This window comes from Puma concolor, chromosome A2 (genome assembly GCF_028749965.1).
Source record: "Puma concolor isolate L17-30 chromosome A2, mPumCon1.1.hap2, whole genome shotgun sequence".
In the NCBI taxonomy this organism is placed as follows: domain Eukaryota; kingdom Metazoa; phylum Chordata; class Mammalia; order Carnivora; family Felidae; genus Puma; species Puma concolor.
Genome location: NC_141668.1, coordinates 170,302,206 through 170,327,919, shown reverse-complemented (window position 1 = coordinate 170,327,919; position 25,714 = coordinate 170,302,206). Strand labels below are relative to the sequence as shown.

At 42.4% G+C, this 25,714-nt stretch overlaps 1 pseudogene across 1 annotated transcript in view; it reads right to left on the bottom strand.

The window, feature by feature from the left end:
- Positions 1-24,936, bottom strand: part of ZNF57 (zinc finger protein 57) — a 43,351-nt pseudogene extending 18,415 nt beyond the window's left edge. Inside the window, exon 1 of the transcript XR_015242564.1 lies at positions 24,928-24,936. The product of XR_015242564.1 is annotated as a zinc finger protein 57 (transcript). The remainder of the gene's footprint in view (positions 1-24,927) is intronic.
- Positions 24,937-25,714: the final 778 nt, after the last annotated feature.

Sequence of the window (25,714 nt, the reverse complement as noted above, 5' to 3'; positions counted from 1 at the left end):
GTTGGTGCCATTTCCCTACCCCACCCCTCAGCATAAACCAACTTCAGTAAACAGCACAGCATCAACACTGGCTACCTAACCTGCTTACACCAAGTCCCACCTCCTTGTGCTCTGCAGGTACTGCTGGCCCAGGAGGAGGACACAGGCTTTCCTAACACAGAGAAGAAGACAGAGACCTAGACAAAATTCTAAGATAGAGGAATTCATCCTAAAAGAAAGAATAAAAAGAGGTCATGGCCAGGGATCTAACTGAAGAAGACATAAATAATATGCCTGATGCTGAATTTAAAGCAACAAAGAACTTGAGATCCTAGTCAGGATTTCAGCTGTAACTGAGATTTGAAACCATGTAGGTGTAATGAACACAAGGATGGAAGAAGCACAAGAATGAATAAGTGATATAAAAGATAAAATTATGGAGAAAAAATGAAGCTGAACAAAATAAAGAAAGAAGAAGTATAGATCTTGAGAGTAGACTCTGGGAACTCAGTAACTCGATCCAACGTAATAATATTCATATCATAGGAGTCCCAGGAGAAGAAGAAAAGGGGCAGAAAGTTTATTTGAGGCAATAATAGCTGAAAACTTCCCTAAGCTGGGGAGGAAAACGGACATCCAAATCCAGAAGGCACAAAGAACTCACATCAAAATCAAGACATGGTGTAGTTAAATTTGCAAAATATAGAGATAAGGAAAAATTCTAAATTCAGCAAGACAAAGGAAGTCACTAACTTACAAGGGAAGACAAATAAGGTTAGCAGCAGGTCTCTCCACAAAACTTGGCAGACTAGAAGAGAGTAGCATGATATATTCAATGTGCTGATTGGGAAAAATCTGCAGCCAAGAATATTCTGTCTAGCAAGGCTATTATTCAGAATAGAAGGAGAAATAAAGAATTTCCCAGACAAAAACTAAAGGATTACTGACCACTAAACCAGCCCTGCAAAAAATATTAAAAGTGAATTCTTTGGGAAAGACCAAAAGTGACAAAGACTAGAAAGAAACAGAAATATCCCCAGAAACAATGACAAATTTCTCTGAATGTAAATAGACTAAATGCTCTAACCAAAAGACACAGGATATCGGAATGGGTAAGAAAACAAGACCCATCTAGGGGGACCTGGGTGGCTCAGTCAGTTAAGCGTCTGACTTCAGGTCATGATCTCATGATCAATGAGTCTGAGCCCTGCATCCGGCTCTATGCAACAGCTCAGAGCCTAGAGCCTGCTTCAAATTCTGTGCCTCCTTCTCTCTCTGCCCCTCCTCCACTTGCACTCTCTCTGTGTCAAAACAAACAAACAAAACAAGCATCTATATGCTACCTACAAGATACTCATTTGAGATCTAAAGACACCTGCAGATTGAAAGTAAGGGAATGGAGAACCATCTATCATGCAGACATCAAAAGAAAGCCAGAGTAGCCACACTTACATCAGACAAACTAGATTTTATTTTTTTATGTTTGTTTATTTATTTTTGAGACAGAACACAAGCTAGAGAGGGGTAGAGATAGAAACACACACACAGAATCTGAAGCAGACTCCAGGCTCCGAGCTGTCAGCACAGAGCCCAATGCAAGGCTCGAATCCATGAACCATGAGATCATGACCTGAGCCAAAGTCAGACACCTAACTAACTGAGCCACCCAGGTGCCCCAGACAAATTAGATTTTAAACCAAAGACTGTAACAAGAGATGAAGAAAGGCATTACATCACAATTAAGGGATCTGTCCTTCAAAAGATTTAACAATTGTAAATATGTATCCCCCAACTTGTGAACACCCAAATATATAAATCAATAACAACCATAAAGGAACTCATTGATAATAATACAATAATAGTGGAGATTTTAACGCCCCACTTACATCAGTGGGCAGACCACCTAATCAGAAAATCAACAAGGAAACAAAGGCTTTGAAAGGCACAATGGATGGGAGAGACTTAACAGATACATTCAGAATATTTTATCCTAAAGCAGTGCAAATGGGACATTCCCCAGAATAGATAATATACTAGGTCACAAACCAGGCCTCAGCAAGTACAGAAGATTGAGAGTATATCTGCATAATTTCAGACCACAACACTTGAAACCTGAAATCAACCATAAGAAAAAATTTAGACCACAAATTCATGGAGGGTATAGAACATCCTACTAAAGAATGAAAGGATTAACCAGGAAATTAAAGAAGAAAATTTAAAAAGTACATGGAAACAAATTGGAATGAAAACACTATGGTCAAAAACCTTTGGGATGCAGCAAAAGTGGTCCTAAGAGGAAAGTATATTGCAATACAGGCCTACCTCAAGAAGCAATAAAAATCTCAAATACATAACCTAACCTTACACCTAAAGGAGCTAGAAAAAGAACAAAAAACAAAGTCAAAAGCCATCAGAAGGGAAATAATAATTACAGCAGAAATAAATGATACAGAAACTTCAAACAAAAAACTGTAGAACGGATCAATGAAACAAGGAACACTAGTGCTTTGAAAACACTAATAAAATTGATAAACCCGTAGCCAGACTTATCAAAAAGAGAAAGGATCCAAATGAATAGAATCACGAATGAGAGAGGAGAAATAACAACAAACACCACGGAAATAAAAACAATTATAAGATAATATCATGACAAATTATATGCCACGAAGTCAGACAATCTGGAAACAATGGATAAAAACATGTAAAAGCATGTAAGAAGCATGTAAACTGCCAAAACCAAAATGGGGAAATAGAAAACTTAGACTGATAACCAGCAAAGAAACTGAATCAGTAGTCAAAAATCTTCCAACAAACAAAAGTCCAAGACCAAATGGCTTCACAGGGGATTTCTACCAAACATTGAAAGAGTGAACTCCTGTTCTTGTCAAACTGTTCCAAAAAAATAGAAATGGAAGGAAAACTTCCAAACTAATTCTATGAGGCCAGCATTAGCCTGATTCCAAAACTAAAGATTCCACTAAAAAGGAGAACTACAGGACAGTATCCTGATGCACATAGATGCAAAAATTCTCAACAAAATACTGCCAAATTGAATCCAACAGTACATTAAAAGAATCATTCACGATCAAGTGGGAATTATTCCTAGGCTGCAAGGGTGGTTAAATATTCACAAATCAACCAACATGATACACCACATTAATAAAAGAAAGAATAAGAATGATATGATCCTTTCAATAGATGCAGAAAAAGCATCTGACAAAGTAGAACATACATTCATGATAAAAACCCTCAACAAAGTAGGGATAGAGGGAACATAACTCAACATCATAAAGGTCACATGTGAGAAACCCACTGCTAACATCCTCCTCAATGGGGAAAAACTGAGAGCTTTTCTTCTATGGTCAGGAAGAAGATAGGGATGTCCACTCTCACCACTGTTAGTTAATATAGTACTAGAAGTCCTAGCCACAGCAAACAGACAACAAAATAAAAGGTATCCAAATTGGCAAGTAAGTTGTCAAACTTATGACACTCTATATAGAAAATTCAAAAGTCTCCACAAAAAATTGCTAGAACTGATACATTAATTAGATAAAGTCTCAGAACACAAAATCAACATACATAAATGTATTGAATTTTTATGCGAATAACGAAGCAGCAGAAAGAGAAACTAAGGAATAATTCTCGTTCATAATTAGACCAAACGCACTAAGATACCTAGGAATAAACCTAACAAAGAGGGTAAAGACCTGTACTCTGAAAACTATAAAACACTGACGAAAGAAAATGGGGTGCCTGAGTGGCTCAGTAGGTTGAGCGTCCAACTTCAGCTCAGGTCATGATCTTGCAGTCTGTAAGTTAGAGCCCTGCATCGGGCTCTGTGTTGACAGCTCAGAGCCTGGAGCCTGCTTTGGATTCTGTGTCTCCCTCTCTCCCTGCCCCTCACCTGCTCACACTCTGTCTCTCAAACATAAATAAACATTTTTAAAAAATGTCTGTACTAACCAAAGTAATCTACACATTTAATGCAATCCCTATCAAAACACCACCAGCATTTTTCACAGAGTTAGAACAAACAAACCTAAAATTTGTATGGATCCACAAAAGATCCCAAATAGCCAAAGCAATTGTGAAAGTCATATTACAAAGCTGTAGTCATCAAGACAGAATGGTACTGGCACAAAAACAGACACATAGATGAGTGGAACAGAATAGAAAACCCAGAAAGAGGCCCACAACTATATGGTCAACTAAGCTTTGACAAAAGCAGGAAAGAATATCCAAAGAAAAAAAAGTCTCTTCAACAAATGGTGTTGGGAAAACTGGACAGCAACGTGCAGAATAATGGAACTGGACCACTTTCTTACACTATACACAGAATTAAATTCAAAATGGATGAAAGATCTAAATGTGAGACAGGAAACCATCAAAATCCTAGAGAAGAACACAGGCAGTAACTTCTTTGACATCAGCTGTAGCAACTTCTTACTAGATAGGTCACCTGAGGCAAACGAAACAAAAGCAAAAATAAACTGTTGGGACTTCCTCAAGATAAAAAGCTTCTGTTCAGCAAAGGAAACAATCAACAAAACTAAAAGGCAACCTTTGGAATGAAAGAAGATATTTGCAAATGACATATCTGATAAAGGGTTAATATCCAAGCATATAAAGAATTTATAAAACTTGGAACCCAGAAAACCAATAATCCACTTTAAAAAAATGGGCAGAAGACATGAATACATATTTTTCCAAAGAAGACATACAAATTGCCAACACACATGAAAAGATGCTTGATGGCACTCAGCATCAGGGAAATAAAAATAAAATTCAATGAGGTATCACCTCACACCTCATTAACAACACAGGAAACAACAGGTGTTGGCAAGGATGTGGAGAAAGGGAGGCCCTCTTGCACTATTGGTGGGATTGCAAACTGCACAGCCACTCTGGAAAACAGTATGGAGTTTCCTCAAAAAGTTAAAAATAGAATTACCTTATGATCCAGCAACTGCACTACTATTTACCTAAAAGATACAAAAATATTGATTCAAAGGGATTCATGCACCCCAATGTTTATAGCAACATCATTTGTAATAGCCAAGATATAGAAACAGCCCAAGTGTCCATCGACTGATGACTGGGTAAAGATGTGGGGTGTGTGTGTATGGAATATTATTCAGCCATAAAAAGAGTAAAATCTTACCATTTGCAACAACATGGATGGAGCTAGGAAGTATTATGCTAAGTGACATAAGTCAGAGAAAGACAAATGCCATATGATTTCACTCATATGTGGAACTGAAGAAACAAAACAGATAAACAGAAAAAACAAAAAAGAGATGCAAACCAGAAAACAGACTCTTAATTATAGAGACAAACTGAGGGTTGCTGGAGGGGAGGTGGACAGGGGAATGGGTTAAAGGGGTGATGGGTATTAAGGAGGGCACTTTTTAAGGAGGCCACTTGTCATGATGAACACCTGATGTTGTATGTAAGTGCTGAGTCACTGAATTCTACTCCTGAAACTAATATTGCACTGTATGTTAACTAGTGGGAATTTAAATAAAAACTTGAAAAAGAAAAAAATAAAACAAAACAAAAAAATGATAGCAATTGTTCCAAGATGGAAAGTTGAATCCACATGAAAAAATAAAGAACAGGGGCACTTGAGTGACTCAGTTGGTTAAGTGTCCAATTTCGGCTCACGTCATGATCTCGCTGTTCATGGGTTCAATCCCTGCATCGGGCTCTGTGCTAACAGCTCACAACCTGCAGCCTGCTTTGAATTCTGTGTCTCCCTCTCCCTCATCCCTCCCCACCCCCTTTGCTCATGCTGTCTCTCTCTCTCTCTCTCAAAAATAAATAAACATTAAATTTTTTAAAATAATAAAGAAAAATGATAAATGTAGTGACATAAATGCATATTTTTCTCCTTAAGTTTCCTGACTTCAAAGGCAATGGTGTAGAATGTTTATAATGTATTGTTGGGTGTATAACACATAGGATGTATTAAATATTTGTAATCTACTTCCCAATAACAGCACAAAGGAGGTGGTAGGAGCAAAACTGTAATGGAAAAGAGGTGAAAATGATTCAAGATGATAAAGTATACATTAAAACATGCATTGTTGGCTTTGTAACATATAAAGAAGTAATGTCTCATAAAGGGGGGAAGAGAACTACCTAGGAGTAACATTTCTGTACCTCACTGGAATTGAGCAATCCTAAATCTGAAGCTGATCTGATTAGGTGTATACGGCAATCATAAAACAACCAAGTTTTAAAAAGGAAAAAATACTGAAAAATGTAATTAAACCAATTGAAATGCTTTACTGGAAAATATTAATGCAAAACAAAGTAGTAGAGGACTGTAGGAACAAAGGCACGAGACACACGAGGAGTGAATGGGGACACAGGACAACCACATCGATGATGACATTAAGTGTGAAAGGACCATACAACACAACAAAAGGCAGAGGTGGTCAGAATGCATCATGAAACATGACCTGACTGTATTCTCTCTACAGGAGACACTCTGCTGGCACTTGCAGTGACCTCCCAGCTGACCCCTCAAGTGTGCCATGCACTTCTTCTAGAGCTGTATGTGATCAATTCTACTTCAGTTCCCCCTTGGATTTTTGCGGAACCAGGACTGTTCGTTAGAAACCCTAGGGCTCTGGGCTCCACCTAACAAATGCTAACTTAAAAAATCAGAGCTGGCACCACAGACAGGATGCTAATCATCCATAGGGAATGCCAACTGGCATTAGCAACTGCCTCTGCCATTGCAAACAGTAAATGCAGCACAGTGTAAGACATGTGCTGACAGCTCAGAGCCTGGAGCCTGCTTCAGAATCTGTGTCTCCCTCTCTCTCTCCCTCTCTCTATCTGATCCTCCCCCCCACCCTCTCTCTCAAAAATAAACAAACATAAGAAAAAGAAACACACTTAATCCTGAGGTCATTACCCCCCCCCCACCCCGCAGTAGCCTTATGTGCCAGGTTAAAACTGGGTGGCAATGAATGGACTCTAACAATGGAAGTTTAGATGCATATGTTCCTGCCATTAATTCTCCCATCCTCAATGTAATAGTGATGATGATAAATGACATCCTAGAAGCTCAGGGCCTCTATTTGGCCGGCCTAGATTTACTCAATATATTTCACTCCTGAAGGGATTCAGATCAAATCTAAAACATGCCACTTTTGCACAAGGACTATTTTGAGCTGCAGGCAATAGAGACCCTGTGAGTCTAATGCCCGAAGAGAAACTTTGGTCCCTCCCTTAACTACCTAGAAAAATCCAAGTTGGGGGCCTTTCCCAGATAAGAGTCAATTAAAAAGATGAATCTTATCTGAGTGACCTATCTGTATGACAAGGCAAACATCTGATTACCAAACATCTGCTTTTTTAAGTTTGTTTACTTATTTTGAGAGAGACAGACAGCAGGAGAGGGGCAGAGAGAGGGAGAGACAGAATCCCAAGGAGACTCTATGCTGTCAGTGCAAAGCCCAACATGGGGCTGAAACTCACAAACCATGAGATCATGACCCAAGCCGAGATCAAGAGTCGGACACTTAACTGATGGAGCCACCCAGGTGCCCCCAAACATCTCTTCTTATTGGCCTGTGAATTTGCCCTCCTCCCCTTTGAAGCCCCAGGCCCCTATCCCATTCCTATGCTCAGGATGGCATACATACCTCATTTTACCTGTCTTTGAATTTCTCTTGTATGTTAGGTTCCCATATGTTACAAATTTAAGTTTGATTTCTTCCTATTAATGTGTCCCATGTCAATGTAATTCTTACACCAGCCAGAAGAACCTTTGAAGGGTATAGGAAAATTTTTCCTCCCCAACACTTTTGGCAAGCCAGCCAGGAGACCTCACTATCTGGGTACTGCTCACCCCACACCTGTTGCAGTAGAAAGATCCTGGGACCTCTGAGAAGAGCTGGCAAAAACTAAGAATTCTTACATTGGAGTCTTGGGTGTCTACCTGCACAGTCCAGTGGAAGCAGTGGTGAGTCTCCTTCCCTTTTTTTTTTTTTTTTTTTTTTTCCTTTTCTAAACTTAGATTAGCAGGAGAACTTATTTGTGGAACTGGTTCCCTGGGATTAGCAACTCTAGTGGTCCTTTTTTTCTCAGAGATGGTCCTAGTTTTTCTCTGTTGTGTTGTTTGTTATAAGGGAAACCACAGAGCAGAACTCTGCACGTGAGGCTGCTGTCCAAGACTGTGTCCCAGACTGGTGACTGCTCTGTTCTCACCAGACCACATCTTTCTGGACAAACTCTGCCATGGGTTAACGTGCACATGAGGGAAAGTCTGCTGCTAAGGGACATCTGAAAGCCAAAGCCACACAATTGATAGGCACAGGGAGAGAGGTAGTAGTTTGGCTCTGAGAGACCCAAGATTCAGCTAAAGCTGTTAATGTGCATGTAAAAAAAACTTTTGTCTTGTTCTATATTCTGAGAATATGGTTTTGTGACCAATGAGAATATTCTTTCTGGGCTCCACCATCTGGATGGTACACTTAATGGGGTGCAACATCGCATCTCGTTGAATAGGCTGGGGTTCCAAGCAGCACAATTTAGCCATGCCAAGTCTCAGGGGAATTGCCATCAAGGGTCCCAGTCCATGAGGGGTCTTGGTCATTTCAATCGTCATTACTTTGTTAGTGAGCACCTGCCCAGTGAAGGGTGTTTGTGGCTGGAGGCATTTCATGTTCTCCTGGGAACTGGACTACACCATCCTTGCTGCCTATGAATGAAGGCCTTTGCTTTCTTACACTCTCTGGGAATGAACTTTCTGGATCTTGTAAACACTGCATATTTCATAGTCTCTTGTGTGAGGCCTCTTTGGGCCACAAAAAGCCTTCATGGTTTGAATCGCTATTGACAGATACCACTCATCAATGACCAGATGATGGATCCTTTGAATTGGCTATATTTGAGAGAAAAATTAAAAAAAAAAAAAAAACTTAGAAGAGTTGTCATCCTAAACAATCAATTTATTGGCACCTGTGGAGAGACCTAGCACAAAAAAAATAAAATAAAATAAAATAAAAATGTAACGACTAGCCTTAGGGAGTCCCTTAAGATGAAGAACAGAAATTAGAACAAAAATTAAATTCAGTGCAAATTCCCCTTATCACAATGCGGCCCCATCTGCCTGTTTTAGCTTCCCTTCATTCTCTAGACCTGGGGGTATGCAGGTTTCTCAGGTAAATGCTGGAAGTCAGAAGCACCCGGGACAGGCAGGGCTTGCCAGCTTCTGGTCTTCCTATGTAACGTTCTTTATGGATCTGTCCTGGGCCCCTACCCAAAGAATTCTTGTCCTCTGAACAGCAGCAGATCTTTTCAGCAGATTATACGAAATTCAGAGAAGAGTTAGAAAAATCAGTGGCTACTCACCCTCACCCCCACCATCACCATCACAGAGGGAACAGAGGACTAGAATTTCTCCTGGGCTCTCCCACAAATGACCAGCTGAAGGCTGATGTTCAGGGGCTGGTAGGATAAGACGATAAAATTCCATGATGCCTCCTCCTTTCCAAATCCAGACCCACTGGTTATTGGTCCTTTCTCTCCCAGGTATAGCTGTTGCTTTCTTGCTTGGCTCATTTTGTCTGCCTGCCTGGGACACGCAGGTTGTCACTTCTTCCTTATGGCTAAATTTGGGAGTGACTCTGTATCTTGGGAAGGCAGTATCCTTTGCATCCTCCTTTGGAGGGGGTGGGGATAAGTTACTCAATACTGCCATCAGTTATTTACTGTTTGGCTGAAAACTGACACGATCTTCAAAAGAATTTTTTTAAAGTAGCTCTGTGGTCAAAAGTTGGCAACATTGGAAGCTGATATTTTCAGCCTGATAGGAATTTAGGCTTTCTCTCCTAAGGTAAAATAAAACCAGGCACCCAGAGAGAAAGAAGTAAACTGAGGATAATGTAGTTGGATGGGTAGATCAACCCAAGATGTCATTTAATTGCAATGCAATGCAATTCTTTGAGGAATTGAGAGCAAATGTCCTTATCTTTTTAAAAAATGTTTTATTTTTGAGAGAGTACAAGGGAGGGAAAGGCAGAGAGAGAGAGAATGAATCTGAAGCAGGCTCCAGGCTCTGAGCTGACAGCACAGAGCCCGACGCAGGGTTGTAACTCATGAACCATGAGATCATGATCTGAGTTGAAGTTGACGCTTAACTGAGTCACCCGGGTGCCCTGCGAATGTCCTTATCTTTAATTACGGCCCAAGAATTATCCAAAAACAAGGCAAACTCCTTCAGCCTGTCATTTTGGCCAATTCCCAAACCTCCCCTCTTTATCTCCAAAGGTTCGTGTTGTCCTGAGAAACCAAAGTCCTTGGAGAAACTTGGACACTTTCTTTGTGCCTCTGTCATGTAGACTTTCTACCCATCTTTTCTAATATCTAAGAGCCATTCTTTGAAGTGCAAACTTTAGGGAGAGGTTTCTCATCACAAACAAAGAGGGAGAGGAAGTAATTGGAAATTGAACAAATGAAACATCTCCACAAATCTTAGGGACTATAAGGTCTCTGCATCTGTTCATATATGCTTATGTATGCATTGTATGGTATTTTTCTGCTTCTGGATGGCTTTGCCAAAATTAATTTGTGGAATAGTTCTGTTTATCTGGTTTGAAGGCAAGAACTGATAAGGGGTGGCTATTCTAAAACTTTCAGAAATATAAAAACTAATCCAAATGTTTCCCAGTTTCATATGATCTAGGATGAATCTTTAATAAATAAAAGCTAATTGAAGTTTGCTAAGTGAAATAAGCATGTCTTTAGTTAATAACATTAAATAGAAAACTTTTATCCTACCTACGTTTACTCATCAAATAAGTTCATGTTCACTCTGTTGCAAAATTTGCCAACAAAAATAACTTAGAATGATGGCTGATTTTTTTTTCATCGTTTCGTGAAGTGTCCCTGGATAATCTAAACATAATTGCCAGAAGAAAATTATTTAGATAGATGTAAGAAGTTTTAGGTGAACTTTTTAGTAATAATTATGTTTTACAGTATGTCTGCTTAAATGGCTTTCCAAATCTCTTTGGTAACTCCCATTCTTAGAATTTTGCTATGATAGATAGATAGATAGATAGATAGATAGATAGATAGATAAAATAAAGCTAAGAATTTTGCTATGTTAAATTAAGTGATGGGAGTTCACTGAATAATAAATGTTTGCAAATAAAATGCTAAAACATTTAATTGCTAAACAAGTCCAAGTTTACCTAACTTTTGTCTTATTACAAGAAGATAATTTTGAGTCTGTTGATAAACACATCTTATGCTTTACTGAAAGATCATACTAATAAGAAGCATATGTTTCTAGAAATTATGAAACATATTCATAAGTTTGCCAATCTAAAGAATGCTGATGTAATAAACAGCTCACAATTGCTCGCTGATTAGTTTTCACTAGTAATTGGAGGTTCTAAAAGTTAAGAAATATAATTGGGGTGCCTGGGTGGCTCAGTCGGTTAAGCGGCCGACTTCGGCTCAGGTCATGATCTCGCGGTCCATGAGTTCAAGCCCCGCGTCGGGCTCTGTGCTGACAGCTCAGAGCCTGGAGCCTGTTTCAGATTCTGTGTCTCCCTCTCTCTAACCCTCCCCCGTTCATGCTCTGTCTTTCTCTGTCTCAAAAATAAACGTTAAAAAAATTTTTTTTAAAGAAATATAATTAATATATATTTAATTCTAGAAATAATAACAGCATCAACTCTCTATGTAAGAAACTAGAATGTTTTTGGTAAGAAAAGGTGTGAGGAATGGAAATGCTTATTTTTTTTTTTTTTTTTTGAGGGAAACAAAAGTAATTTTGTTCTAAAGTAAAGCTGATTATTTCTGAATGGGAGAGAACAAGGGACCGGCTAAAATAGACACAGGAAGTTGTAGGCTTATGAAAAAGGAATCTTGGGAAACAAATTTTATGTGTGATCAAAACAGATAAGATCGAATGGATTTCTTATAAGGATTTTCAAAATAAGCTTTAATATCAATAATGCACTTAGGTAAAACTGGAACTTTATCTTTTTAACAGATAAAAGAAAATTAAGTTTTTTTGAACTATTGTAGTGTTCTTGATAAAAGATTATGAAAGGTTTTTTTAATCTTCTAATGGTCATGCCTAGAAAACAAGGATTCTGTTTCACCAACGTAATTTCCTGTGTTTATCAGGTCTTTGATTACTTAAGAATATTAAAAGTTAAGTTTTGCCAACAACCACATAATCTGCTGTATTTGTCTTTATTTTATTGTCATTTTGGTTGATAACCAACATGTTGTTTCACAGTGACCTATGGTTCTACTTGACCAAGTGCTTTAAAACTCCTTTTGATGTTTCTGATAAACTTCCCCAAATCAAATTCTAAATCTTCTTGACATGGAAAAAAAGTTGGGATTTCCCCAGAAGGGTTCCTGGAACATTCTAGAGGATTTATGTTGAAGTAGACTTACTGGATACATTAAACTACATGGGAAGCTCTGTCAAATAAGAAGTAATATTAAGCCTTCTTTAGGCTGTATTTGTGTGGGTATAGAAGTGTTCTAGAAATTAGATGAAACTCCTAGAAATCTGATATGCCCTGGTATGGAAGCACCTGCAATTCTAATTACTGAAGTTGTGAGTGTCACAGAAATAACCAAATGTCCATGTCTGCCACATTCAAAGCTTCTCTTCAGATCTTTAACCATGGCCATATTGTATGTAGTCTTTTGTAATTTACAGCTATTGTTTTTGCTTTGATGCTTCTGCAAAAGTGCTTCATTTTCAAGGGGATTTGTGGAAAGGACTTTTGACAAGACAGGATTCTGATAACCATAGAATCAGGGAATTGAACTGTGTAAGCATTACTGGAGCTAGTGGGAAAACCGGATTCCAACACAGCAAGAATAACACAGGATGGGATGAACTAAGGAGGAGGATTCTAGTTTTTATGCCTCTTGTTTAAAACATTACTGTTTTTTTAAATTTATTTCTCTTTTTTGAGAAGGAGAGAGAGCAGGGAGGGTCAGTAAGAGAGGGAGAGCGAGAATCCCAAACAGGCTCTACACTGTCAGCACAGAGACCAATGCAGGGCTCAAACTCATGAACCATAAGACCTGAGCAGAAATCAAGAGTCGGACACTTAACCAACTGAGCCCCCCAGGTGCCAGGGAACATTCATGTTTACCTAATGTTTGTGCTTCCAGATAGGAAAAGACTCTCTGTTAAGCTAAACTTTACCTTTGCAAACAAATACTGTCACCAGCTACACCCCAAGACCTGACCTCTACTGTGCACCCACTTGTACTCACTCCCCTTTGTCCCACATTTTTCCTTAAGTTCTTCTTTCTGGTTTATCTCAGGCAAATGAAACCTAAAACCACCCTTCAGGTGACACTGACTGCCTGGACAGTCTTGTCCCAGACTCATGCCTGTGCAAATGGACCTGGAGTGACCTCTGGAGTGACTGGCAATTACCTTTACCTCATTATCACACTAAAGTCTCCCCTGGGGGAGGAGCACAACCTCGTTTACATGACCTACAATGTGGGGACAGGCCTGCTGCCCTAAGGCTCACCCGTAGCACCCCTCCTGCCCGCCCCACACAGGATGACGAGGCTTTCCCATGGAAATATCCATCCCAGCCCTAAACCAGAGGAGCCCATCCACCCTTCCTCCAGGGAGTCAGGGCTTTGGAAGTTATTCTCCATGATCTCCTGATCTCCGCATCGGCTGCCAATAAAGTTTCCTTTGTGTGGCCACTCACCTGATGTATTTTCTATGTATGAGTCACCAAGGAGAAAAACCCTGTTGGTTCAATTACGAATTTGGTGACCCAGATGGGGGACTATCTATAGTCCTTCTGACGTTCTGCCCTCTGGTATCCTGATTTCTGCTGGGACCAGGGGCAGATTCCTTGGAAGGGACTCTCCCATCTGGGTGCTTGTGACTCCTGGCCTGGGATTTGTCCTCATCTGAAATCCAGTGGCCACTCTGATTACTTTCACTCAGAAGGGTTTCTACTGGGATAAGTCACGCCAGGTCTATGGCACAGTTCTTAGGGGTAAAACTACAGTTGTCTCACAAAGTCTGGGCAAGCAGGCATAACAGACACAACACTCTGGGGAATTAACAGGACCTCTCCAGTATATTTGGTATGTTAATACCAAAGCAACAAAGATTAGAAAGGATCAGAGACCACCACCAGAAACTCCAACTCTACAAGCATCATAATGGCAATAAATTCATATCTTTCAGTACTCACTCTAAACTCAATGGACTCAATGCTCCAATCAAAAGACATAGGGTAACAGAGTGGATAAGAAAACAAGACTCATCTATATGCTGTTTACAAGAGACCCACTTTAGACCTAAAGACACCTACAGATTGAAAATAAGGGGATGGAGAACCATCTATCATGCTAATGGTCAACAAAAGAAAGCCAGAGCAGCCATACTTATATCAGACAATCTAGACTTTAAAATAAAGACTGTATCAAGAGATGCAGAAGGGCATTATATCATAATCAAGGGGTCTGTCCACCAAGAAGACCTAACAATTGTAAACATTTATGCGCCAAATGTGAGAGCACCCAAATATATAAATCAATTAATCACAAGCATAAAGAAACTCATCAATAGTAATACCATAATAGTAGGAGACTTCAACACCCAACTTACAGCAATGGACAGATCATCTAATCAAAAAATCAACAAAGAAACAATGGCTTTGAATGACATATTGGACCAGACGGACTTAACAGATATATTCAGAACATTTCATCCTAAAGCAGCAGAATATATATTCTTCTCCAGTACACATGGAATGTTCTTCAGAATAGACCATATACTGGGACACAAATCAGCCCTAAGTAAGTACAAAAAGATCGAGATCATACCGTGCATATTTTCAGACCACAATGCTATGAAACTCAAATCAACCACAAGAAAAAATTTGGAAAGGTAACAAATATTTGGAGACTGAAGAACATCCTACTAAAGAATGAATGAGTTAACTGAGCAGTTAAAGAGGAAATTAAGGGGCGCCTGGGTGGCTCAGTCGGTTAAGCGTCCGACTTCAGCCAGGTCACAATCTCGCGGTCCGTGAGTTCGAGCCCCGCGTCGGGCTCTGGGCTGATGGCTCAGAGCCTGGAGCCTGTTTCCGATTCTGTGTCTCCCTCTCTCTCTGACCCTCCCCCGTTCATGCTCTGTCTCTCCCTGTCTCAAAAATAAATAAAAACGTTAAAAAAAAAAAAATTTAAAAAAAAAAAAAAAAGAGGAAATTAAAAAGTATTGGGGCGCCTGGGTGGCACAGTCAGTTAAGCGTCCGACTTCAGCCAGGTCACGATCTCGCGGTCCGTGGGTTCGAGCCCCGCGTCAGGCTCTGGGCTGATGGCTCAGAGCCTGGAGCCTGTTTCCGATTCTGTGTCTCCCTCTCTCTCTGCCCCTCCCCCGTTCATGCTCTGTCTCTCTCTGTCCCAAAAATAAATAAACGTTGAAAAAAAAATTAAAAAAAAAAAAAAAACCAAGTATATGGAAGTCCATGAAAATGATAGCACCACAACCCAAAACCTCTGGGACGCAGCAAAGGCAGTCATAAGAGGAAATTTTATAGCAATCCAGGCCTTCCTAAAGAAGGAAGAAAGATCTCAGATACACAACCTAACCTTACACCTTAAGGAGCTGTAAAAAGAACAAATAAAACCCAAAACCAGTAGAAGGCAGGAAATAATAAAGATCAGAGCAGAAATTAATGCTATCGAAACCAAAAAAACAAACAAACAAACAAACAAACAAAAAAACAAACCAGAATAGACCAAAGAAACCAGAAGCTGGTTCTTTGAAAGAATTAACAAAATTGATAAACCACTAGCCAGTTTGATCAAGAAGAAAAAGGAAAGGACCCAAATAAATAAAATCAAGAATGAAAGAGGAGAGATCACAACCAACACAACAGAAATAAAAACACTAATAAGAGAATATTATGAGCAATTATGTGCCAATAAAATGGGTAATCTGGAAGAAATGGACAAATTCCTAGAAACATATACACTACCAAAACTGAAACAGGAAGAAATAGAAAATTTGAACAGACCCATAATCAGTAAGGAAACTGAATTAATCAAAAATCTGCCAAAAAACAAGAGTCCAGGGCCAGATGGCTTTCCAGGGGAATTCTACCAAACATTTAAGGAAGAGTTAACACCTATTCTCTTGAAACTGTTCCAAAAAATAGAAATGGAAGGAAAACTTCCAAACTCTTTCTATGAAGCTAGCATTACCTTGATTCCAAAACCAGACAAAGACTCCACTAAAAAGGAGAACTATAGACCAATTTCCCTGATGAACATGGATGCAAAAATCCTCAACAAGATATTAGCCAACTGCATCTAACAATACATTTAAAAACAATTATTCATCACGACCAAGTGGGATTTATACCTGGGACACAGGGCTGTTTCAATATTCACAAAACAATCAATGTGACGCATCAATAAAAGAAAGGACAAGAACCATGTGATCCTCTCAATAGATGCAGAGAAAACATTTGACAAAATACAGCGCCCTTTCTTGATAAAAACCCTCAAGAAAGTAGGGATAGAAGGATCATACCTCGATATCATAAAAGCCATATATGAAAAACCCAATGCTAATATCATCCTCAATGGGGAAAAACTGAGAGCTTTCCCCCTAAGGTCAGGAACACGACAGGAATGTCCACTCTTGCCACTGTTATTCAACATAGTATTGGAAGTCTTAGCCTCAGCAATCAGACAACACAAAGAAATAAAAGGCATCCAAATCGGCCAGGAGGAAGTCAAACGTTCACACTTCCCAGATGACATGATACTCTACATGGAAAACCCAAAAGATTCCACCAGAAACTGCTAGAACTAATCCATGAATTCAGCAACGTTGCAGGATATAAAACCAATGCACAGAAATAGGTTGCATTCCTATCCACCAACAATGAAGCCACAGAAAGAGAAATCAAGGAATCGATCCCATTTACAATTGCACCAAAAACCATTAAATACCAAGAATAAATCCAACCAAAGAGGTGAAAAATCTATACACTGAAAACTATAGAAAGGTTATGAAAGAAACTGAAGACACCAAAAAAAAAAAAAAGGAAAAATATTCCATTTTCCATGCTCCTGGATAGGAAGAACAAACAATATTAAACTGTCAATACTACCCAAAGCAATCTACATATTCAATGCAATCCCTATCAAAATAACACCAGCATTCTACATAGAGCTAGAACAAATAATCCTAAAATTTGTGTGGAACCAGAAAAGACCCCGAATAGCCAAAGCGATCTTGAAAAAGAAAACCAAAGCAGAGACATCACAATCCTGGACTTCAAGCTGTATTACAAAGCTGTAATCATCAAGATAGTATGGTACTGGCATAAAAACAGACACTCATATCAATGGAACAGAATAGAGAACCCAGAAATGGACCCACAAACGTATGGCCAGCTAATCTTTGACAAAGCAGGAAAGAATATCCAATGGCATAAAGACAGTATTTTCAGCAAGTGGTGCAATTTTCTGAGATATGCAGAAAAATAAATCTGGACCACTTTCTTACACCTTACACAAAAAGAAACTCAAAGTGGATGAAAGACCTAAATGGAAGACAGGAAGCCATCAAAATCCTCAAGGAGAAAGCAGGCAAAAACCTCTTTGACCTCGGCTGCAGCACCTTCTTACTCAACACGTCTCCAGAGGCAAGGGAAACAAAAGCAAAAATGAACTACTGGGACCTCATCAAAATAAAAAGCTTCTGCACAGCAAAGGAAACAATCAGTAAAACTAAAGGCAACTGACAGAATGGGAGAAGATATTTGCAAATGACATATCAGATAAAGGTTAGTATCCAAAATCTATAAAGAACTTATCAAACTCAACACCCAAAAAACAAATAATCCAGTGAAGAAATGGGCAAAAGACATAAATAGACGTTTCTCCAAAGACATCCAGATGGCCAACCGACACATGAAAAAATGCTCAATCACTCATCATCATGGAAATGCAAATCAAAACCACAAAGAGATACCACCTCACACCTGTCAGAATGGCTAACATTAACAACTCAGGCAACAACAGATGTTGGCGAGGATGTGGAAAGAGAGAGGATCTCTTTTGCATTGCTGGTGGGAATGCAAACTGGTGCAGCCACTCTGGAAAATAGTATGGAGGTTCCTCAAAAGATTAAAAATAAAACTACCCTATGACCGAGCAATTGCACTATTAGGTACTTATCCAAGGGATACAGGTGTGTTGTTTCGAAGGGGCACATGCACCCCAATGTTCATAGCAGTGCTATCGACAATAGCCAAAGTATGGAAGGAGCCCAAATGTCCATCGACGGATGAATGGATAAAGAAGATGTGGTATATATATATATAATGGAGTATTACTCGGCAATCAAAAAGAATGAAATCTTGCCATTTGCAACTATGTGGATGGAACTGGAGGGTATTATGCTAAGCGAAATTAGTCAGAGAAAGACAAGTATCATATGACTTCACTCATATAAGGACTTTAAGAGACAACAGGTGAACACAAGGGAAGGGAAGCAAAAATAATATAAAAACAGGGAGGGGGACAAAAACATAAGAGACTCTTAAATATGGAGAACAAACAGATGGTTACTGGACGGGTTGTGGAAGGGGGGATGGGCTAAATGGGTAAGGGGCATTAAGGAATCTACTCCGAAAACCATTGTTGTACTATATGCTAACTTGGATATAAATTAAAAATAATAATAATTAAAAAATAAATTAAATAAAATTTACTTAAAAAAAAAAAAGATCAAGCCATGAATGCAAGCCTGGAATTCTCACCCCTACACCCCATCCTCCAGTCTCAGGAGAGGGTCTAGAATCATAGTTAATCATTGAATATGCCGAGGTGAGGAAGCCTTTAGAATCCCAACAGTATGGGGTTCACAAAGCATCCACCAGGGTGATCTGAACTACACCCGGAAGATGATGGGCTCAGGACCTTCCCAGTCCTCCCCTATGCACCTCTCTCTCTGGCTGTTCATCTGTATCCTTTATCATATTCTTTCATAAACTGGAAAGTGTTAAGTGTTTGGTCCCTGAGTTCTGTGAGATGCTCTGGCAAATAAATCCAAGGAGGGGGATCATGGGAACCTCTGGTCCGCAGCCAAGGGGCAGCTGTGGGTAACCTAGAGCTCTACTAACCACAGTAGGCATGTGGAGTGGGGAGTCTTATGGGACTGAGCCCCTCTCTGGTGGGGTCTGACACTGTCTCAAGGTAGGAAGTGTTGGAATTGAGTTAGATTGTAGGACACCCAGCTGGTGCCCAGCATTGCCTGAGGTGGGGCAAATCCCTACCAGTGCAGTGACCAGAAGGGTCAGAGCTGGCGTTCTGAGTAAAGTTGAAAGACATAGGAAAACCAGAGGCTTTGCAGATGCAGGGTCTAATAAAAACACAAAATGACCATAAAGGAAAAATCATAAAATGCTACTGAATGACACCAAAGTGGAAAGGCAGAAATGGAAGGATGGCACATGATCTCGGAAAGAGAACCATCCACCACAACAGCAACTCTAGACTTTTAATGAAATTCCATTAAATCCAAACCAGGTTGGACTTTTTAGTTTTGAGTTTATGGAAAACTAGTTTAAGGAGCGTCTCCGTGATTCAGTTGGTTAAGCATCTGACGTTGGCTCAGGTCACGATATCACGGTTCTGAATTCAAGCCCTGTGTAGGGCTCTGTGTGGACAGTTCAGAGCTTCGAGCCTACTTTGAATTCTGTGTCTCCCTCTCTCTCTGCCCCTCCCCCACTCATGCTCTGTCTCTATCAAAAATAAACATTAAAAAAGATAAACTACTTTGAAAGCCTGAAATTGAAGGCAAATGTCCATGAATAGCTGAGTTTTCTACAGAAAAAGGGGGAAGAGACTCTCCCTAAAACACGTTAAGGCATTTAAATAACCAAAGAATTGGGACAGTGCAGTAGGCTAGAAGAATGTCAACACAAGTGTTCTAGGACTTCCTATTACAAGGTTACCTTATATAAAGGGAAGAAAAGTAAGTTCTAAAGGAAGGCACTGATAATCATGATTGTCTTAAAATTAAGAGGAGCTCAGGGGGTGCCTGGGTGGCTCAGTCAGTTGACTGTCACACTTCAGCTCAGACTGTGATCTCACGTGTTCGTGAGTTCAAGCCCCACTTCTGGCTTCGTGCTGATGGTAGGGAGCCTGCTTGGGATTCTCTCTCTCTCTCTCTCTCTCTCTCTGCCCCCTCTCCCTGGTGCTCGCTTTCAAAATAAATATGTAAAAAAAAAACAAAAAGAGCCCATTCAGTAGCACTGAATAAAGAGAGTGAAAGTATAAACCACCCTCCAGGAGAAAATGCCTCCACTACCTTAATTATAAGTCAGGACTGTATGTCAAAACAGGGAGATCCTGGCTCACATGTTAGATGGAAAGAAACACGCTGGGCATTTCTACGTGCTGGCAATCACGTGGAAGGCACAAAGTGGGGGAACAGAGGGCACAACTCCTACGACCCACCAGCATTTCCTGGTAAACTGAAGTTAGCCACAACGTACCATCCCACAATTTTTCCCTAAAGTATAGAAATGTTAGTGGCATTGTGAGCTTGGATACAAAAATAAGAACGAAGGCAGTAGCACTGACCACCCGTGAAGTGCCCCAAGGCACAGAAGCACTAGAAAGGAGTACGCTGGCCGAACCACCTGAGCCTCAGACACCTGCCCAGGTGAGACGGAGCAGGGCTCTGAAACCACACGCTCCCGTGACATCAAAGACTATTCTAGGATTACTCCCTTATTGCAAGTTCAACAGGGGCAAAATCAAGCCGTGCACTGCTTGGTGATGAGAACAGAGGTAGAGCTGCAAAGAAAGGAAAACAACAGTAGTCCCCAGGGACAGCACACTCACACACTACAAGAGAAAAATCATACACCTGCAAATACGGCCCAAAGGTCTTAAGTGCTTGTGAACACCGGAGTCACCACAGCAGCATGAAGGCGTGGAGCCCCTAACCCTCATGGAGAAGGACAGTTCTGTCTGAGACACTTTTCCCCAGGGGACGCTCTCTGGATAAAGCCCCCAATAACCCGGGTCAGCAGGGACAGGAACGACCTGACACACTTACCACCCTCTGCCCTGAAGGGGAAGAAAGGAGGCAGAAAGAACTCGGGCATTTTACACCTGCTCAACGCGAGGCTGGCGGAGGACAGAGCCATCCGTGCTGAGCTGGATAGGGTGACAGGTCCTGCTCACAGGTGACAGGTGACCTGCAGACACCTACCTGAGCCCTGTGCTCCTGGGTGGTTCAGTTGGTTAAGTGTTAAATCATGTGAGTCTTGATTTTGGTTAGGGTGGTGACGTCATGGTTCGTGGGTTCGAGCCCCACATCGGGCTCTGAGCTGAGGGTTCAGAGCCTGCTTGGGATTCTCTGTCCCTGTCTCTCTGCCCCTCCCCCTGCTCACACTCTCTGCCTCAAAATAAAATAAATTTAAAAAGAGAGAGAGAGAGAGAGAAGACTCACAGGAAGTCCCCCTGGCTCACCCACGACAGGGCCACGCGCAGACCCCCCACATCCACACTTTGTGCCTCATCCACGATCAGCTCAACTGCTTGTCCCCATGACCAAGGGGCACAAAATGCTGGCTGGTCCCGCTTTGCTTTGGCTTCTCTCCTTCCTCCAGACCCCTGAACGTGGGCTTGCTCTCAGCCTGAGCCACACACAGCCCCTCCTGGGGACAGGGGGACAGGCTGGCCTCAGGGAACCTCCACGTCAGCATCACACCTGCTCATGCCTGGTTTCTTTCCTCCTCTCCTCCCTTCTACACGACTCTTGAGACACTCGCAGGTCTTACACTCACAGTGTCCTCTCTGTGGATGTATCTCTTGCTCCTAATACAACAGCCCCCCGCCCCCCTGCACAGCCCTTGTGTCCAATGCAACAGCCCCCCCCCACACACACACACACCATCCCCCTGCAAAGCCCCTGCCCCTAGTGCAACAGTCCCCTCGCCCCTCTTTGTAATCATTCTCCTCAATGCAGGACTATCCTTACTCAATTGGGAATCTTCATTTGACACTGGTTTGACCAACTGTCCACCACCGCCCCTTTCCCACCCAAACTATACCCAGGCCACTGTCCTCCCTTGAATTGTGGGAGGCCCACACGCCGAGCATCCACTGAGCTGAGGAACAAGGCCCTGGGGACCTGAGCCACCGAGGCCTTCCTGCACCGCAGGGGCGGGATCCTGACACTGGGCCTTCCTGCCCACCCCCCTCTCGCAGAACAGCCAAGCCTCGTTCTGTTTCACTGGCGGGTCCCTGAGATGGGAGCTGGTCCTGTTGGAATTGATTGTAATAAATCGTCCTCAGCCAGGCGCAGATTTGAATGTATCTCTCCGGTCCATCGTGAGTTCCCCGACCCCGAGTCCCAGGTTTTAATGCCCCCGCACGTGGTGGTCCCCTCCTCCTTCCACCAGCAAGAGACTCGGGTGGTCACAGGAAAACCCGCACGCGAGCAGGTGACGGGACACCTGGAGCCCAACCCGAGACCCACGGCAGAAAATCGGGAGGGGACCCCAGAACCAACACGCGGGGAGGGGACAGAACGCCGGAACCCCACCCCGCCGACAAGGGCTGAAAGTTGGGTCCAGACCCCCGGGGTCTGGGAGACCCGGGCCCGCGGCCCCTCCCAGGGGTTCCAGCCGGTGGGAACGAGCCCCTCCGGGTCTCACTTGGGCCGGACTCACCCTCTGGCGGCTCTGCTCCGGGCTCTCCACGCGTCCTCCACTCGGCACTGCGGGTGCCAGCTCCGCGCAGAGGAGCCCGAGCCCGCGAGGAACGCGGGTTCACGTCCACGAGGTGGGATCGCGCCCGCCCCCGAGCCTGATTGGACGGTTCCCGGGATATAATTGCGGCCCCCGCGCTGTGATAGGACGGCTTGCGGCCCTTCACGGTCTGATTGGAGGGTAATTCTGACGCGGCCCCAGATTGGACAGCTCCCCCAGGCCCCGCCTCCTGACCCCTGAGTGACAGGCTGGCGGTACACACGTGTCCCAACCCCCTGCGCCCAGGTCCGCGCCCAGCTCCACTCCTGGCGGAATTCGCTCCCGGCTAGCTGAACCCCCGCCCCACCCTCCCCCGCCGCATCCTTCTTCCGTCCCGGGAATCTGACTCCGTTTCTCTGCGAAGGCTCCCTTGTCCGGCGCTGGATTAGGATGCGACAGAACAGAAGGGCCCGGTGACCCTGTGTCCGTGGTCCACCCTGGACCACTGTGTTTAAGAACAGCTCAATGACCGGTGACGTCACCAAGCGGAAGGCAAGGTCGCCCGGGCACAGCCACAGGTGTGACACGTTACAACACTCAGGTGTGCGTTATATTCTGCAAGGAAAGTCACGCAGATCCACTTTGTAATCAGTCCCTGTGGATGTGGAATGTAAAAGCTCCACATCCTTCTTCAGGTGGTGGGTTGATGTGGGACAGCTCTGGGAACACGCGAGGGGAGGGGAGGGGAGGGGAGGGGAGGGGAGGGGAGGGGAGGGGACGGAAGAACACTGAGTTTTACTCTTAAAAGTGTGAGCACAGGAGCACCTGGGCAACTCAGTCGCTTGAGCCAAGGACTTCAGCTCAGCTCATGAGCTCCTGGTTAGTGAGTTGGAGCCCAATATTGGGCTTACTGCTGTCAGTATATTGTCCGTTTCAGATCTGTCCCCATCTCTCCCTGCCCCTACCCCTGCTCCCTCTCTCAAAATAAATAAACATTTAAAAACATGTGTGAGTCCCATGGTATGCGACTTATGTCTCCATTTTCCTAAGCAAATTTAAAGGCCACAATAGCCAGGAAATCATGCCTCCTGGGCACTGTTGAAATACTTCGTGTCTCTGCGGATTTGCCCACTCTGCCTATTTAATGTAAGTGACTCACAGCATGTGGCCTGTGTGGCTGGTGTCTTCCACGTGGTATAACATTGTCACCATACGTTTACGTGCATGATGTGTCTGTCCTTCATTCCTCTCTGGGGCTGAATCACCGTCCGTCCTGTGTCTATGCCGCATCCCGTTCATCCATCCACGCACTGGGGGACACTTGGGACGTTTCCCTCTTTTGCGGGGAACGCACAGTTTTGCACCTGGCATTCGTGTGCACACATCTGAGTGTCCGTTTCCGTTTCCGTAGGCCTGGAACACTTGGGTCACACTGCCGTTCTGTGTTTCACTTCTTGAGGAACCACCAAACTTTTTTCCACGTCAGCTGCCCTGACACTCCCACCAGCCAAGCGCAGGGTTCCGCTTTCTCCACATCCTGGCCGCCGCTTCTTTTCTGGATTCTGGCTCCTAGCCGTCCTCGTGAGTGGGAAGTGGCATCTCATCGTGGTTCTGACTCGCATCGTCCTGATGGGAGGATCGTTTCATGTGTCTATTAGACATTTGTGCATCATCTTAAGAGAAATGTCTCTTCAAGGTTTTGCTCACTGACTGGGCCACGTTGTTGTTATTCACTTAAGACCTCTTTGTGTATTCTGAATGATAAAATCTTATCATGGATGTGATTTACAAGGTTGTTCTCCCATTTTATGGGTGTCCTTTCAATCTCTCGATAATGACCTTTGATGCACAAGACTTTCATCCTGCTGAAGCCTCATTTACCTACTTTTCTTGTGTTCCTTGTGATTATCCTGTAAGTTAAGAAACCTTACCAAATTCAAGTTCATGAAGATTTCTCCCTGAGTTTCTTTCACTGTTGGATTATCCAGGACAGGCCCTTCAGGGCTGGGGATTCTCAGCAGAGATGTTTCCAAGGCCTGGAACTGAGATGCTCCACATAACACACATGTCCCTGGACAGTTGTTTAATGTGAAAAAACATGAAATTTATGGTAACGGAACTTCTGTCTTAAGTGATGACTTTGACTCCTATTGAATATACTTCTATATGTCCATACCTTCATCATGATGCTTCCCTCATAGCAAGCTTTTTAAAAAAAATTTTTAATGTTTATTTATTCTCGAGCAAGAGACAGAGACAGAGTGTGAGTGGGGGAGGGGCAGAGAGGGAGACAGACAACAGAATATGAAGCAGGCTCCAGGCTCTGAGCTGTCAGCACAGAGCATGACGTGGGGCTCGAACTGACAAACTGTGAGGTCATGACCTGAGCTGAAGTCGGACGCTTAACCGACTGAGCCACCCAGGTGCCCCAATCATAGCAAGCTTTTAAAAAATTTATTTGTATTTAAAAAAATTTTTTCGTGTGTATTTATTTTGAGACAGAGCATGAGCAGGGAAGGGGCAAAGAGAATGCAAGAGAGAGAATCCCAAGTAGACTCTGCACTGTTAGCACAGAGACCTATGCAAGACTCAAATCCAGTAACCATAACATCATGACCTGAGCCCAAACCAAGAGTCAGATGCTCAACCGACTGAGCCACCCAGGCACCCCAATTTGGTAAGTTTACCTACCCAGAAGTGGAATTATGGACATACGGTAATCGTGTTTACTTTTTTGTGGAAACTCCATACTGTTTTCCAAGGTGGCTGCACCAATTTAAATCCCAACAACAAGGAGATTTTTTTCTCCACACCTTCACCATCACTTGTTATTTCTTATCTTTCTGATACTAGCCATTCTGGCTTCTGTGAAGAGATAGTTCATTGTGGTTTTGATGTGCATTTCCTTGATGATTAGTGATAGTGAGCAGCTTTTCATGCATTAAGTGGCATGTTATATTTTC